This window comes from Nomia melanderi, chromosome 1, assembly GCF_051020985.1.
Source record: "Nomia melanderi isolate GNS246 chromosome 1, iyNomMela1, whole genome shotgun sequence".
Taxonomy (NCBI): Eukaryota; Metazoa; Arthropoda; class Insecta; order Hymenoptera; family Halictidae; genus Nomia; species Nomia melanderi.
This window is the reverse complement of record NC_134999.1, coordinates 32096067-32110649: the sequence shown is the minus strand read 5'-3', so window position 1 is coordinate 32110649 and position 14583 is coordinate 32096067.

The following is a 14583-nucleotide window of genomic DNA, read 5'->3' as shown; positions in this document are numbered from 1 at the left end:
CCAATCATTCAGCCCGGAACGTAATGAATGGCCAGCATTTACATACGAAGATGGCGAGTATCTTATTACAAGGGAACCAAAGGGGGTGGGTTGCGCGGCCCGTTCGGTTGAACCCGCGCCGAACAATGCGCGACCGTGGTGGTCGCGGAGGTAATGCCTGGACGACGCGTTGCTGAAGACATGATTAACATCCGTTAATAAGATGGATGCGCGTGACGGCCATTGTTGCGGCCGCTGACGTTGGGTGTGATTTAGGTGCCTCGCGTTCACCGCGGCTGGCCCCAGTGTCTATGAGTCTTTAGTTTAGAGCGCGGATCGCTCGTCGCCTTTGTTTGACCCGCTCTTTTAGATGTCTCGCTGGCTCGCGACCGCTCGGGGGACAGGGACAACAGGTGGACGCCGGTTATTGTTGTTAAATATCACGGGGAAATTGAATTCATGGGAATGGCCGACGGTGACGATGATTGATACCCTATGTATCTGTTCGTAAAAGGGTCCAGCAGTTTAGAAAAATGATAAATAGAGTGTTTTAGGAATCCCTGGTTTTTGGAATGTTGTATCTTTGGGAAGAAATGTTATAAACTTAGAGTGATCTGATTAGAAGCGGTGGAATAGAATATTTGACTCTTGAAATGTTTTGGAATTGAAGAGAGAAGATTACTGTAGACAATATTTTACTAATATACGAAATATCAGTTTACTATAATATAAAGGAAAATATTTCAAACCCGCTGCAAGCTAAACTGATCCAATTTCCGCGAGAAAATTAAAGAGCAATGTCGATCACAGTTTCAGGTCGCCAGCGTAGAATCAACATCAGCGTTCCAGATCCGTGGAAAAATCGATGCCACGTAGGAGCCGTATTATCTTTGAAATTGCATTGACTTTCCCCGGGCCTGCCAGGGGCAGAAGACCAATTTCCAAGGCATTCGCCGGGTCCGAAGTCTGTGCAATTTTCCCACAGATGTGCAGTGGTACGTCGAGCGTGAAACAAAATGGCAAAAGCAGACGGAGCAGGAAAAGAAGAAGAGAAAGAAGAAGACGAAGAAGTCCGCTAGCAGAAGGGACGAAGAGCGATGTCCCTTTGGCCGTATAGAGACGGTCTCGCATAATTAACTCAACGGAAAAATCGTTGTGCGCCATATGCCGCGCGTGAAGGGTAAACTGCAAAAGCGGATAGGCGAGTGTACGTGCTCGTCCCGGCTTCGAGGTACATTAAACCCTTCCTTGCGCTATCACGCGGCAACAGCTGCTACGCGCAGCCTCGCTATCATTGCATCTCGTTGATCCGTAACCCAGCGCCGGTGCTCCTCAAGAAAAATCCTCCCTTGATATAGGGTATCCCGGCTCGGTTAGAGACCTAGCGTCGAGGAAACTCACGGAGGGCGAATAGAGTTGCCGGCAGATGGGCGAAGGAATTTTTGCTGGACATTTTTCATATGAGAAAATTACTAGATTGTTGATTTAATGGGTTTACTGGCTCAGGAATGAATATATAAAGGACTTCAGTGAAACTTGAGGTGGCTGTTATTTCAATTATTCAGACGATGCCTACAGTAACGTGAATTTAGATTCACTTATGAGGATTGATTCCGAAACATTTTAAATTCATATCGAAATTGAAACTTGAGACATTATTATCTCATTTAAAATCTTCTTAACTTCGATTTAACAATAAAATTACAGTATTTAATATTCAAATACTATTTAATACTTAAACATATAAATATAATGTTACCAGCAATTTTCCAAATGATACCAGCTCAAGTACAACACCCCCAACGACAAATATTTCGTCCATTGACGACTCACTAACGATTAATCACGCATCGTATATGGCTTCATACACCGAGAAATGCCCGGAAAGAAGCTTCACTGAAATATATCATTGGGAAGAAAGTTTCGATGTTACATAGAAAGGCAGCGGATTAAGGAAGCCACGGGGGAAGGAATGACGCGGACCGCGTAGGCTTTTGTGTAGGGTACGAAGCGGCGTGATACGATCGGCCGATAATTCTGAAGGATTAGACCGCATGATGAAGAGATCAAGCCGCGGGAAGTTTCCTTTTTTTCCCCCTTCTTTCCCTTTCGAAATCTCGCGTTAAGCCCTGCCAGGAGGTCGCGTGTACCAGAGTTTATCAATTTGTATGAATTACTCGACGTGAATACGCCCGCATGGCGGCGGAGGGGTGGGGTGAGGGGACCCATTACAAAAACTCGGCTCAACGTCCAACGCCCCCATAATGCCCGCGGATGGAACGCTGCACCTGGCACAGATCGAAGTTCACGCGTAGACCTCATTCCGGTTCCCATCGTACATCTCAGCCTACACGTATTTATTGGATCGATAAACAACGATTAAGCGTACAATTTATGGCGTCGAGTACAGTGGAGCCTCGGTTATCCGAATCTTGGTTACACGAGCTCCCGGTTAATCGAACCAGCGGTGCATCCGTTTTCATTCGTCTTTCCGCGGTTGAATCAATTATTTTACTGGTTGATTATACGAACGCTGGACAGAATTAATTTGGATAATTAACGTCGCATTGTGTACGAAAGGTTCAGCAACTGAGATAACACGAGCATTCTCCGAATGATTAATTTTACTTTGAATCTCGCGAGAGGCGAGACACTTCGTTTGTTAGAAATAACTAAGGGTAAACGTGGAAACAACGAAATGAAGCGATCTTATCTTGCAGGTGCGTTAATGAAGCTGAAACGGGGTAAATACCGGAATAATTGTAGGTCTCCTTCGGCCGTCCATTTTTCTTGTTTTCCATTCTTACGCGTGAGTGCATGTAAGACCATGCTGAAGTAATAGGGGTGAGTTTAATTATGGCGGTATTATACTTATTTCTTCTGTACTCCTGCGTAACGATAATTTGTTGCAGCTGGTAAGCAAGTGCTGAGTTGTCTTATTTTCCACCATTCCATTTTAAGTACTCAATTATTTGAATGACTAACATTAAGAACAAACTCGCTTAAACATTGAAACGTTCAAATACATTTCACTCGCAATACTATTTCAATTAAAACACCTCGCCGTCCCGTGAGTGAAAAAAAGGACACAATTTCCCTAGTAATAATCGCTACCTTCCTCCCGCACCCTTCCACAACTCAATCACGAATAACCTTTACCAAGAAGCCAGTTCCTCCCCGAGCCAATCAAAAATACTTCCTCCCCCAAACTTTAATTCCCGCGCCGGGATCCACTACCGTTCCTTTCCTCCCCGTCCCCCCAATAATTTCATTTCCACCGCGAAGCCGAAATTCCCGCCGTTCCGCGGGAACTTCCATTTAACTGGAGCCAACCTCCCGAAGGGTGAAATCGCGGAAAGTTCGTTCGGCTCGGAAAAACGGCGACAGCGCCGAGCGGCGGCGAGCGGTTATCTGGCGCAGCCGTGTATCGTAAGAAAATAAGATATACGAGACAGAGGGAAGCGAGCAGGCCGCGTCCTAACTCAGCTAGGTAACGTTACCTTCTACGGTGGCAGCGAAATAATTGCGACGTCGCCGCTGACAAAGAGGACACGAGAGCGTGGGCTTCCACCGGGGATCCTTCCTTCTTCGACGTGCGCGAGCGCGCCACCGGCGAGAGAGGGGCAGGGAGGGGGGAGCAGGGGACCACAAAAAAGAGGGTACGAGGAAAGGATATACGAGCTACCCGATCCACGCATCGGGAATATATTTGCACTGAAAATTGATTTGTCGCGGCCGGCTACCGGGCTGAAATAGAGATAAAACCGTTCGGTTTATGAATATGCATGGCGGCCGGGGGTGCGAACGAAATCCCGGCGTTCGGCGCAACCCCCACGCCCCGCGAGATCCTTATCGACCGATTGTCTCGGAAAGTGTGGCGTTTAAAAGCGATACGGACGCGTCAAGGGAACGTAAACAGATGGACGCGTGATTAGAAAGGGTGATGTAGTGGGCCGCCCCGGGAACCCGGTCGTTTCCGAGGCTCCCTCGTCGGGTTAGGTAATGAGATCTCGTGGAGAGATAGGGGTGGAGATTTCAGCTTTCTAATGAATATTCGAAGGTCCGTGGCCGGCGCTTCTGGAGAGATTCATTGGTATACAATCGGGATTTCCTCTGCGTGGAGTGTTCCGTTGGTTACTGGCTTGATTGAGAGATTTTTTAGGTTATGTTACGGGTGATTGATAGTAATCGATGGGAAGCATTAATATTCTCTTTCGTTCTCTATATGAGAAGTTCGGATAATTTACGGTAATCTATCCGCGAACCCTAAGTTTCTCGTTAATAGAACAAATTTACTCTATTAATTACAAACACCGGGATAACTAAAGTCCAACGTCGGAAGAGGAAGGCAAATGCACCGTGAAGTCCCGAATTTAAGACCCGAAACTTCCGAGCGCTGGGAACTTTTCTCTTTGGCTTTTTAGCCGAAAATGGATTATGCGAGGCTGGCGGAGGCGCGCGCACGGTGCGCGCCGCAAAATCAACAGGGGGATATTGCTCGGCCAATTCAGTTTCCCTGGAAAGCACTTAAAAAGGTCGTTCCGTTAAGAGCGCGGAATTTATTTTCGCCAGCCGCACAAGCGCGGGGATCGTTACACGCCGAGTTATAGCCAATTAACGCGGTAATTACGAATTCGGTGGATACGGTGGCGCGCATAGATCGTCGCCGGCCACCGCCACCCACGGCGCAATCAATTTTGCAGGGCGTCGGGATTGGAAATGGATTTTTAGCGTTGGCCCCGGCTTTCGCGAGGGACAAGTTTACGTCTCTATTAAGGCGGTTGCATGGCCGGCCAGGTCCGGTGCGTAACCCGGCTGCCCGGCTAATCTGCTTAATGGCTTTCGTGCACGACGATATTGCGTCGGTTCACTGCGACTACTCACGCAATTTCCTCCTTCAACGGAGACGAGCTTCTTGCGGCCGGGCTGAGATACGCCCGATGGCGAAAAACGGTAACCCCGACGCGCGAGGCCGCTGCCCGCGTAATCGGAATTTCGTTCTCCATTAAGGATTAAATTATTCTGCTTGGCCCGTCTCTTTATGGGCAAGGCCACTCTCTTCCGCTGATCACCTGAATTAGGGGCTGATACGACGTTAACTGTAAATTATTAAATAAATTGGATGCCTCGTTTGGCGAGCGAGGGGAGGAAGTTCCTCGAGGTTCTCGATGCTAAGTCGACTGCTTTTCTTCTATCATTAAATAGTTGTGTTTGAATATTTTTAAGGGCTAGGTGATTGATATATATGGTATAATAGAGGTATGGACTTAAAAATGCAATGAACGGTTGGAATTGTAATGATTTCGAGGGTAAGTTTGATTATAAACGAATAACGGTTTATGAACCTAAAAATGTTTCGTTTTAACGATTTAAGTAGCTTGGGTATTCATGTTTTATACGTTAACGGGTTTATTGCATGTAACCCGAGGAACTTAAGTATGAACTAAAGGAGTCTTCCAGGGGGTTGAAATTGAAATTCCGCGCAAGCGGGCCCCATTAATTACGATAACAATGTATGAACCGCGTGTGATAAATGAAACGATGATTCCCGATCCTCGGTACTGTCGAGTCTCGTTAGGCGAACGCCCGGTACCATCTGCCGGGTCGGACAATTAAAGGAAAAAAAGGAAAGGGACGAGCCGAAAAGAAACAGAGCACGAAATCGAAGAAGCGCAAGGAGTGCCCACAGAAAGTTCCCATTACGCGGCGGTGGATGGTTCTTGCCCTTTTTGCGTTATTAAAAATAATGGTGACATATATTAGTTTTAACGAAGGAACCCGATGCTTTTTTGCTACCGACTTTATGCGCCCGGTCATTTGTTTCCGCCGGGTAAGCTCGGCTCCGAACAATGAACGCTCGCCTTTTGCTCCGGCGGGCGAGGCCACGACGAAAAAGAAACGGAGTTGCAGGGGAGGGAAGGATTCGGGAGGAAAGAATCGGGGAAAGAAGCCGGCAGGAAATCTCGAAAGATACGCGGGAGGTGAAACCATGTAGCAATTTCAATTTGAGATTAAACCGGAGCCTCGGCTACCGCCGCGAGATAGCGAAATATCGCTGCAGTTAGGGGTGCACCGTTTTTTGAATATTTAGGCATTCGTTTATAGCGGTTTTCGGAGAATTCTCCTGTCATTAAGTTTGCTGATTGTATGAACGTTTCATTGTTCTCCATAAATTCCAGCTTCTCTGATGTTAACAGCTTGTATCTTTATTGATTCTGTTTAGTGTCGCATCGACAAGAGATTACGTGCTTCGAACGATTGCAAGTGTACGGAAATGCTGTCGACAAATGTTCTCGATATACAATGAAACATAAATTCCATTCGGCTCAACACATTTTTAGATTAATTTTAACGTAGCGGATATTTCTGTGAGAGACGAGATTCTGCTTCGTTTTCCTCTATATTAATTCACGTACGTGTAAAATTGCATAGAAATCTCCATTATAACCTGAAGCTCATAACACGGAAATATTCAGAGTTTAACAAGATTTCTGCTTTATAAAGTAAAATACGTGAAACGTGTGGAATGATATAAAATACACGCGATTCAAATCCTGTTCCATTGTAAAAGTTCACCGCCGTCGGCGAATGGATTCAAGTTTAAATAAGATGGAATCTCAATGCGAGCGAGGTATTATAATTTTACCATATAATTGTTTAAACGAAGGGAGACTGTAAATCATTTATATATTAATATTTTTCTCCTTTCGCTCGAACGAAGTCTTGTCCACCCCGTTGCTGAAATACATCATGCGAACTTGTAGATGATGTAGCAAAAGGTTTCGGTAATTATATCACCATTCCTCGCGTTTGGTCATGACACTTTGAAACAGCCCGATTACACGCGTCCGGGAATAACGCGCGGTCATCGCGAATTAATCTGCTACTTGTTCGGAGCCGATGGTAACGCGTCACACAGGTGATTCCCGCCGGCCAGTTTTTATTTATTATAATCGTGAATTAATCCCCCGTGACCGGTTCTTGATGATCTCTACGTAAGCACGGACATGGGAAGCTAATTTATCGATGAGCATCGTCGGCTATCTTGCCGGAACATGATCAGCCATTTTGTTTTAATACGTCCAGGAATTCCAGTCCTGATGAGGGTTACTTAACGCTGGCTACGACCGCGCCGACAAAAACAATCAATTTGCGATTTAATTATTGTTTCTCCGATCGGAATTTATACCGTTAAACAATGAGCACTTCCTAAGGATCATGGGACGTGAAAAAAGATCTCCGTAGTTAACGACGAAAGTTGATCCGTAATCAACGAATCGTTAGTAAATTTTTCCAAAAAAAAAGCAATTTCCATCAACTGGAATAAAGTCGGTACAGTGAACGTAAATAAAGAAAAATAATAACGCCTACAACATACAAACTGCAATGCAATTCATTGCAATTCCGTTTCACTTATAATTTACAACACCCGCTAAACATTGGTTTCTTCATCGAAACTGCGAATCTACATAAAGGTTTTTACAACCCATCAATCATATGTTACTTTCAATGGTTAACCAGTTCAAATCCGCACCGACTTTCCGGAAGGCACAAGACCAATCCTTCAGTTGACACAAGCCGTTCAAAGAGTTCATAAATAAGGAACCGATACCGACCATAAGAACAGTCTCTTTCACGCCTCGAGGAACCTTAATTCGCCACCGGACTTCCGGGCACCACCCGTTATATCCAATTACGAACACTCCTGGGGGTGGAGCTCTCCCCGTTCGAAGCGGGACCCTAAATTTAATTGCAGGGAAGGACATCGTCGTGGTCCGCGTACAATCGACTTCTAACCAGGCCCCGGTTACCGTAGATAATGCGAAAGGGGTAAAGGAATCTGCGTGCAGTCTTAATCCCACAATATTTACAATCCGACTGTCCGGCAAGGGATCAAACCCCGAAGTCGCTGCGAAAGGGTTGCTCGAGCGGCAGGCCGAACGAAGCGAGCTATTTATAACGTCGGTCTGCCGGGAATAATGCAATCCTTAAGGATTTAGTGACCCGCTGCATTGTTCACAGTTCCATCAGGCTGCCAAGATCGCAGCGCAGCCCCCGGACTAACCGCTCACCCCCAACGATCCGTGGAAACCGATGAATTCCGCGCGCAAACGAGATTTATTGCCCGGCCCCGCCACGCGCAACGTTGTTTTCGCGAAACGTCCACGTGATCGCGGCAACTTTGTGCGGTCAACGCCGGACTTTGATATAAGCGCGGCCCGGCCGTGATTTATGGTGTTTGCGGTAAGGCTGCGCGGTCGACGGATTAACCCTGTGGGAGTGCCGAAACGTACCGCTAACTTCCTGGTAAAACTTTCGACGCTCGGAGCGGTGCGCCTCGGCCTCGTCATTTTCGATGGAGCGAGTCGGGAGGTGTTGCGCTCGGATCATTTATTTCGTTATTGGGAAACGTGGATTTCTGAAAGTGCAAGTAATTTAGTACTTCGGAGTAACGTGATATTTGTGGTATTATATCATAGAGAGTTGGTACATTAGAATCATTTGAAGCGCACTTACGTTTAATTTCAGATTTTGTAAATTGTAAGAGTATTTTAGCCTTCGTAAAGAGGAGTCTAGTAATTATAAAATATATCTCATATAAAAGTAAAATTTAATATCGATATCATTGGATATTAACCGCGAACTCTTTAAAAGAATAATTTACAGAAAACGAGATTGAAATAGTGAGTTAAGAATATCTTATAGAAAGTAAAAGTTTACGCGTGTTCGAAGTTATGTGAATTAAAATACATAAATCGATAATGTTTCATAGGAATCAAAATTACAAAATGGACCCTCGGTATTACAGCACACCATATATGATTCGATACGCAGCACTCCATACGCAGGAAGACCGCGAGGATCGTTCAGTGGCCGTAACAGCCAATAGGGTTCGCCGATCGATGCATTTCGCGTCCGGACCACGGGATTAAACCGATCGTATAAACGGTGCACGTAGGTGCATCGATAAAATCGTCTCCTTTCCCTTAGCTGGACCACGCGCTGGAGTTTTATTGATATTAATAAATATGGAAGAAATGGCCCGGATATCGTTGCCGCGATCACCGGTTATTGCGTGAAAATTTACCATCCCATAGGTGGCTCCGGAACGACTCTCGCGGTGGAAAATTTTAGTATCCTTTTATTAAACATCTGCGTAGGCATGTAACGATTATGCGTTGTCGAGGTTTCCATTAACGGCCGGCAGATATATTATTACGAGCTAGATACACGTGCCCCCTATAAACAAGTAATGATTTTAAGGCTCACGTTTCAGTTTTGAGGGGCAGACGGTTGTGGTAGCATCGTGGCCAACTCGGTAATCTACATTTATTTTATATTCGAGCATTCTCGAATTTTACGCACGTCCGCGACTGTCTGCGGCTCTTACCTTATCAGTTCTTCCGCAACCGTGCACGTCACGGTTACTTTACTGTTAATAATTCACTGCGTAAAAAGAGAAATTTACACGCCTATCGGCGCGCCGCGTTAACCCATATACTGAACATTAACAATAGGAGCATAATATTTGCATGAAAGGAACGAATAATACATTAAAATCTACATACTTTATTATGAGATAATAGAAATTTACTTGGAAATATTAATTTTTAATTAAGCCTCTCACCTTTGAGTGAACAACGTAGAATAGAAGGAACAATGTAGAATAACGGCTCCGCGTTAACCCATATACTGGACATTAACAATAGGAGCATAATGTTCACACGAAAGAAACGAATAATAATTTGGGATCTGAATACTTTACTATAAAATAATAGAAATTTACTTGGAAATATTAATTTTCAATGAATGAAACGTCTCACCTCAACAATGTAGAATAGAAGGGTGAACCAAGTTGTATATATTCCGTTCGTATATGCACGAATAAAATATATCAAATTTAATCTGAAATCCTCACGATAAAATAATACAAACTCGTTTCAAAGGAATTTATCTTCAATAAACGGAATTTACCGTACCTGGTACTTCGGCGACGCGGATAAGGGAACAGCCGAGTCGTACTCAATAAAATTGACAATCCGTTGAAGAATCCGTCGGGCTCCTTTCAGACGCGGCCAGCGCATTTGGAAATAAGGGCCGTAATGTAAATCACATGGTAATTTATACAGGCGCCACGAGGGAATTGCGCGTTGGTCACCGGAGTCACCGAAGATGCGCGGTTCCACGTCCCGTTTTATTCCCCCGGGAAAATAAGATCGCCGGCGTTATTAGCTATAATATCAGATTTATGATTTATGCCGAACCTGCGAGCAACGCACCGACGACGGGGCCGCCGCGCAGCTGTAAAAGGATATTTCGACGAAAAGCACTCGCGCGCCGGTGTCTTATGTCTCTCCGCGCCGCGGATATGGTTAATGCACCGAGGAAAGAATCCAATTTCAAGTTTAATGCCGAATTTAATACAGATTGCTGCCACTTTCTCCTTTATTAAAGTATAGTAGCTGTGCGCGCCGCTCATTACGCGGTTCATTAACCGTAATCTGCCGGGTCTGACAGCCCTTTTTTCCACCGTCCCCCCGGCGTTTCTTGTAATTTGCCAAATTTGGGAGGATACGCTGATATTCGGCGCGGTTTCCTTTCCAGAAGTAATACACCGAGAAAAAAAGCCGTTGCTCGAATCTGGTAATATCAATCGAGTCCATCAGTGAACTAATTATTTTATTCTGATTTACGAAATTCTTATCGAGCATTACGAATCAACGATCAGGAGATTAATTAGTCGACTATTTTCTATCGTCAACATCATTCTTTATTAGCTCCTATTTTCCTTAACCGATCCTCGACAACACGAATTCAGCCGAAAATCAGCGATCTATTCACAACCAGACATGTTTACCGTGTTCAAACACGACAATCAGTAGTCCCAGGACACCCAGAATCACCGTTCACCCTGGAAACTTTCGATAATAGATCTTCATTTCCACGGTAATATCCCGACCACCGTCCTCGGTTATCAAGAACCCTCGGAAGCGCTCTCCGGGGGTGCGTCGGTGCAAAACAAACCCCCGAAATCAGCGTGACGGTCCGGGGCTGCTTCCTCAGAAGACTCGCCGCGATGATTTCTTCAAGGACGAGACCACGATTTTCCCGAACGAGGCTGGAAGATCCTCCCGCCTTGTTCCCAGGGAGAAATAGGGTGCGACTTGTCATATTTTGGCCACGGTCTGGTGTATTTATGGCCAGGAATATGGCCAGAAACGTTAGGAGGTCCGCAAACAGACCATAGTCTTGCGTTTTCACGGCAACGAGAGTTTTTCCTTCCGTGTCTCCGGTTTTTCATTTTCACGGCTACTTTCCCGCTGCCACGAACGCTCTCTACAATTTCCCGGCTAGCCGCGGTGATATACGACGAGGCCAGGTTACGCGAAAGTGTAAGAATATACCTCGGACGGACCCTCGTAAAGATATTATTTTTTTCTCAGTGTCTTCCTCTCCGGGCACCCCACTTTTTCCGTTCGTCCGTTCGGCGAGATTCATCTCGGCGTTGCAGTAAAATTGCGTAAAGACACCGGTGGGAAGATATACGGTCACGGAGCGTCGATTGTCCTTCGAATGGCCACGGACAATTCGTAATAATGTGGTCGTATCCGGGAGGTGTCGCGGACGTGAAAGAAAACGGACCGAATTCCCCCGGACGGGGCCAGATTTTACGATCGCAGACTGTAAAGCAATTTTTCGTGGCCGTAAACCGGGCCTATCGCCGACGTATTTACGCGGACGATCATCGCCGGCGAGACAACGGCACCGAACGCCGGCCAGATACACGAAAGATCGATTCCACGGGGGATTTGCTGGTTCGGGGTGCTTTATATTCCGGGGTCCTAATCTCGCCTCAAGGACCACGCCGAGTTTTATTGACCGCCGGATTTTTCTGTAATCCTTTCGCGGCGCAACGTCGCTACGGGCGTGTTCCGTCCGGACGCTTCTAAACCGGCAGAAACTTTAATGGAGATTTTCTGTTACGGTTAACCTTGGTAGCTAGCTCTCCGTTGCTTCGTTTTTTCTTGCGCTTGGGAGAATTTCTGAGTGGCCTCGTATTGGATCGGAGAGCACCGGTGGCTGGTCCCTTTTGGGTAAGTTTCGGCTTGCGTTTTGCTTGGATTACTGCAGATTTTCTTATTCGTTTAACGCGTTGAATGTCGTGGGGGTCATCGGTGACCGCCACATCGAATAATTATGATTCAGTCGATAAAACGATGAATATTTGCAAACATTTTTATATTATAATGCTACCTAATGTTGTGAAATTTGGCGAGATAAACGTGCAATAGCAACAAAACCATTCAGTGAAATAGTTTGATATAGTTGTTGCATTTTGTGTTTTCTGCGTAAAATCTTGCGGCATTCAACGTGTTGATATACTATTGTAAATTCAGTTTGAATCTGTACTACATTGAGATACGTAGGTGTTACATAAAAATTTGGACTCTAATATTACTCTATAAGAACTGTCATTAAAGAAAAATATTCTAATGCTATGATTGTTGCTTTATAATATTATTACTATCACAGTTTTCTTAATAAATCCCTCACGAATTAGAAACTCCGGTACCTTCCAAGGGTTAAATATATCTCCGGATGTTTCCTACGCGAAAAGTCATTTCTGCAGTACAAAGACCATCCGTGGCAGGGTTCCTGGAAACCCCAGAAAACCCGCGATCCTTTCATCCGAGATAAAATACAGTCATCCGAAAGCCGCGCAACAGCGGCGCGGAACGAGGGTGAAACGACGGATTTTCACGGAATTTCCTTGAGAAGCGTCGGAACTCTCTCCTTCGCGTTCGCAGACTTCGGGAGGAAGTGGCCATCCGCCGACAATGCTTTCTGGCCGAGATCACATGTGGTACAAAGACGCGCGGTCGTCGACGGGAAACCGTGGAAAATCGGGAAACCCGGCCGGATCACGAGCGGATCGCATCTGCTAACGACCAAAGTGGATTCACGGCGAGGAGAGTGGTCGCCTGAAAGAGCTTAAAACCGACTCCTCTCTGCTCCGTTCTCGCCGTTCCCTGTTTACTTGCGGCGAAATCACCGTTTCCAAGGTGCGCGGAAATCGACTGAATGCCGATTCGAAACCCGTGACGGTCCCGGGCATCGTGGATCCCTTTCAAAGCCGACCGAATCTAATCAGCTCGGTCGTCATCTGCTGATCCCTGATGCTTCTTCGTGCTTCTGCTCCAGGGGAAAGATATATTGCGAGTCCGCCTTGTCCTCAGGGGATCTCTGAACCTGTCGCCATGGATATATGACGCCCCGGATATTATTTTTTTCGGCTGGGATTTATTCGAGATCGCTGTGATGTTCGGAAGAATTAAGGGATACGGCTGCTGCTTTTTATTAATAACCGTTTCCTTGAAAGGGAAGATCAGGTTGGATGGAGGGGAAAGAAAGGATGTACTGTCTTGAGATTATTGCCAATAATATTCTATTTGTTTGTCGCTTATGTTCATATACTTAAGGATTTATTTGTATATTTTAAAATTGGGTATCTAATCAGCTCTGCAATCTCCGAATTTTCTAAATGTCCTACACCAGAATAGTTCAAGATCCAACGTGTTAATTTATAAGATGAATTTAGTCGCCACCAGTAACACAATTGTTCACCCTTGTATCCATTAATTTCCTCCAGAAGTCTCAAAAGAGTATAAAACCTAACAAACATCACGTTTCTCAAAACCTTCTATGTACTTCGATCACAGCACAATCACCATTACTACCAATAACTAATTCAATAACAACTTCGTAATTTCACATTGCACCTACTACATCCCAAAAACTCCTCCACACTAACATATCCTATCGCAATCATCTACCAACGCCGACCAGCAAGCATAAAACCGAACATTAGCCAAAAGTCTCGGCCTGGGCCACAATTTTATTCCGCCTGCTACTTTCCAGTAATCGTCGGGCGTGAACGTGTCGCACGTAGCGCACAGGGCATCGCCTGCCAGCGATTTTAATGAAATTCAAGCCCGCCGCTATTTTTACGGAGTACAAGGCGGTCGCAGCTGCCTCTTCTTAACGAAGGGACATTGTAGGTTGCCGGACAGAGCGCGCGGCCTCGTGGGCGGAGAACTCCGCAAAAGCCGCATCGGTCTCCGTGAAATCGACGATTCGTCGCGGCGACGTATTTCTATGCAGGCCTCTGGTCGCGCGACTGCACGGACATGAGGATATGCCTTAAGTAGCCAGGGAATAATTGACCGGGTCGGCGGCCGGTTCGCGCGTCGATGCGATCCCCGGCTGCGGGACGAAACTTTTTCCGTTGTCCGGCCGCTCGCCGATTTGACTCGCTCGACCCGCGGCCTTTGACTGCAACCGAGTGCACTTTTGTTGCGCCCGCGTCCCACGGATCGCGTATTCGGGCTCACGGTAGCGCGTCCTCGTCCACGGTGACGGGATCGCTCGCGAGAAATTTTATGGCGATCGTTCGCGCTGTCCTCCGTTGCCCCCTCGCCCACCACGCTCTCTCCCCAATATCCGCGCGCGGGATCGTTGAACTTGAATACACCGGGGAAAAAACGACCCGAGCCGTGCGCGGATCGGATTAAAAAGAATAAATATTTGAGCGCGCAAATAGAA